This window comes from Vigna radiata, chromosome 8 (assembly GCF_000741045.1).
Source record: "Vigna radiata var. radiata cultivar VC1973A chromosome 8, Vradiata_ver6, whole genome shotgun sequence".
In the NCBI taxonomy this organism is placed as follows: domain Eukaryota; kingdom Viridiplantae; phylum Streptophyta; class Magnoliopsida; order Fabales; family Fabaceae; genus Vigna; species Vigna radiata.
Window position 1 is genome coordinate 32,123,722 of NC_028358.1, and position 4,145 is coordinate 32,127,866.

Consider the following 4,145-nt stretch of genomic DNA (forward strand, 5'->3'; position numbering starts at 1 on the left):
TCTCCTTAATCATGCAACTTAGAGAATCTTATCCTCTCATTATTATTTTTTTTTTCGTTTTTACTATTCACTATTCACTTTTTACTATTCATTATTCACTATTCACTATTTTTCTTTAAAACATACTAAAATAGGTTCTCAAAATTTTAAACTCCTTATTCTGAAATTATTATAATTTTCTATCATAAATTTAAATTTTTCCAACCTTAACTATATATATATATATATATATATATATTTTTTTTTTTTTAAATTTACTTATATTTATAAAAATAGATATTTTTCATGGGTCTTACATTCTCCCCAACAACAAAAATTTCCATCCTCGAAAATTCATCATTTCTAGGAAACCAAAGGGATCATGACTGTTTCATACGATCGTCTAGTTTCTTTGTACAGTCAATGTTCTCCTAACCCAAACTACCATGACTAAGTTGATATTTCTCCTAAACCATTTTACCTATTAGCCTTCTATACTAGATGGTTAAACTTCTACTGAGAGATCTTCCATAATTTGAATATCTTATACTTCCAAAATATGAGAAAGATCAGATACTTACTATCATTAATTAATTTAATTTTAATTTTTTTTTTACCAATACTATTGAAACCTCCGGTAAACATGACCGAAACTTTGGACACAGTGAAATTTTTGGCTATAAAAGGAGGAGCAGACTGCGTTGAGCAGAGTTACGATTGTTCTGAGTGTTTCTGAGGGAGAGTGTCCGAGAGCTTCTTAGAGGGTGAGATCTGAGCGAGATATGAGAGAGTGGGAGGTTCCGATCTGGGTGAGATCTGAGTGAGACTGCCTACTTCGAGCGAAGCCTTGGCCGAGCGAAACTCTGCTTCTGCCTCCACACTTGTAAGTTCTTTCTCTCAACCCTTTTTTTTTTTTTTACTGCTTTTCTATTTTAAGCTTGTTTATGTTATTTCCTTCTCTTTCATTTTTTTTTTTACTTTTCTGCTTTACGTTTATTTACGTTCTTGCACTGTACCTTCTCTCTCTCTCTCTCTTTTTTTTTTGTTCGTTATGTGTATGTACACGGGGTATATAGGCTGGAAAACCTGTTGTTAATCTCCCTTCGTTTGAAGGTACGACAGAGACATTCGGGTATAACAACGCCACGTACCCCAATTAAAACAAATTTTCAATTTAAACAAAATAAGAAAACAGACTCTTTGGACCTAAATCTTATTAGGATCCGTTGCGAGGACCGTGAAACAAACTTATTCCTGGACATTGAGACTCAAAGACTGGACAATGACATTTAAACTAAAAAGAGAAGAAGTAAAATGGAAAACTTGACTTAAAATGGACATTTGACTTGAATCTGAATAATCTTTTTTACTCTCACCTTTTTTTTTTTTTTGAAGAAGCATGAACAAAAACTTAGAAAAAATGGATATGGAAGCCAAGACGGGTTATAAACGATGGCAGTCCACCCCGGAACAAGTTAACATCTTGTTGAACATCTTCAACCATGGGGTCATTAATCCTACTCGAGATCAGATCCGCGAGATTGCAGAAAAACTCAGGGAGTACGGGGAAATCGGAGAATACAGCGTTTATTGCTGGTTTCAGAACCATGGAAATCGAGTTAAGCATCGACGCTTGCCGCAAGACGTCTCCAGTATATCTGAACCTTCATACTCCCTCCTACCGTTGTTTATGTATGGTAAGCATTTTTTATTTATTTATTTTATTTTATTTATCTCTGACTACTATTATTTTTGCACACCCGGAGATCCTTCATGGGTAATTCCACAGGCTCCAAGGCTCCTAGATCTTTTTCCTATCCCTTTTATACCTGAAGAAGAAGTGAAACTCACTCAACCCATTCTGTTTTGCATCAAAGCTCCTTCCACGGAGCTTTCTTTGAGATTGCCATAACTGTTCAAGAGTCTCCTTAAGGGGACTAATTTTTATTTTATTTTATTATTATTAGTATTATTATTATTTTTATTTTTGGACTGTACCCTTAACGGCCACTTGTGGCCGACACTTGAACATTTTATTTTATTTATGTATTGTGATTATTATTAGCTTTGTTTATATGCTAGTTAATGATTTTTCTACAGCTCTATACGATACAGTTTCTTAGCACATTGGTGGTACCATTTTCATGTGAAGACTAAGGCATCTGGTTATACCTATGAAATTCAGACAATACAAAATTCTATCATTTGAAAAACTGAGTAGTCCTAATGACTTTATAGATCTGAGTTATATGATATTTGTCATATGATACACCATTGTTTTATTCACTTCCAATAATGTAATTGAAATTTCTTTGATACTAGCTTTCATTTGTATACTCTTATGCTAACACATATTTGTAATTCCAACTTAAATTCAACTATAATGGAATAACTAGCATAATTATTAATTTCAGATGACCACACAAGCTAAAAATCATATTTAATGTCATCTTTACAGAACTCAAAAGGATTGAACATTATAGGATTATAATTATCGATATGAAACATATTTTATCAACTAAATACACATATCACGCATTAATAATACTACAATCATGAATTAACCACAACGCAACCTGAATTGTAACGAGTTTATTAGGGCTAGCACTTCTACGTCACTCCTATCGCTCTGTTCAAGAGCTTATCAAGGTCGTTAAACACCTTCTTAAGGTGTAGTATTGCCCCCCACCACTCGTCATCTAGGGAGCTTATCAGGGCAAGTACACAATGCCACCCCCCATCGCTCATTTGGAGCTGCACCAGGCAAGTGCAAGTGTACCTCCCACCACTCTCCTAGGGAGCTTATCAGGGCTGACAACAACACCATCTTAATTGCAACGTGCTTCAATACCATATCCTAAGGATATTTAGTGTTAAGCAAATCTCAAATTTATATCTTATGCGAACTAAAAGTAATAAGTATAAACAAATTCACTCACACACGCGTCACTTGGTCAAAGATCAAGGTGAAACATACAAATTCTCACCCATTCTTCACATAACCCGTTGAGGTCAACAATATATTTACATTAAACCCTAAACCCATGGACTCACTGTTGTCTGTAACTTAGCATCTAACAACTATACCTCTCTAATCAATCTCATCACATCACTCAACATTACCATATAACTATACCTGATGAAAATTGCTCTAACACAATCTTTAACTTCTTAACTAGTCCAAATTCCCTAATTATTCTAGGTAATCAGTTCAGTATTGTAAACCTCTTTTTTTTTTTTTTTTATCCATAACTTCAAACCTTCCACCATTTTCCTTCTTCCAATCTTCAAGCATCACTTAAATTAATTTCTCAAACTTTTCTACGCCAATGTTCCTTTACTTCTAACATTTAAACTTTACTCTTATTGCACAACTATTGATATCTGATCCTCTACTTCAAAAAAAAAAACGACGATTCTAAATTACAACATCCTTCCTCTTTCATTGTGTACCAAAAACTCTGATGTTTTGACTTCCAGGCTCCAACACACCGCATCTTCCATTCTTCGAGGCAAAACTTGTCCCGAAGAATTTGACCAAATCTAATGAAAATATACAGATAAAGTTATCTTCAAATATGTATCCTTCTACTATTATCTAGCACACAACACTATTAAGAACAAAACTTAGACCACATCTCTTCCCTCCCGAACCTTTAGAATTAAGAAAGGAAATTCATCTTGGATAAAGTAATGAGTGTGCACCCTCAATACTATTTTCAAGATGTTTTCTGTTCTTAAAACTTTCAGCTGGCTATACTCACTCTATGATTTAAACTTAGAAAGACATGACAAATCATGTCACCTAGGCTCAACTCTTCACGGAAGGCAGATTAAGCATACAACCTGCAGGTTCTCCTAAGGACGAACTGCTCTGGTACCACTAAATGTAACACCCTAAATTCTTACACAAATCATTTAAACATAAAATATCACACAACGTTTACATTTGTCCATTGGTAATTATTCATGATTACACACTGAAATTTTACATAATTTTTTTTTTTTTATATATCAACTTCACACGTCATTGATTAACTCGATCTCTACTCTACAATTCTCCCGCCTTTATCTTTACTGGTGTTGGTTCAGACGTCGCTCCCTCGTCTGCTCCCATGTAACATAAACGTTATACGATCATCGCAAAAATATAATTGTTTTGGCAC

At 34.2% G+C, this 4,145-nt stretch overlaps 1 long non-coding RNA gene across 1 annotated transcript in view; it reads right to left on the reverse strand.

The window, feature by feature from the left end:
* Positions 1–1,356: 1,356 nt before the first annotated feature.
* Positions 1,357–4,145, reverse strand: part of LOC111242377 — a 4,412-nt gene continuing 1,623 nt past the window's right edge. Inside the window, exon 2 of the long non-coding RNA XR_002669341.1 lies at positions 1,357–4,086. This is a non-coding gene — a long non-coding RNA (uncharacterized LOC111242377). The remainder of the gene's footprint in view (positions 4,087–4,145) is intronic.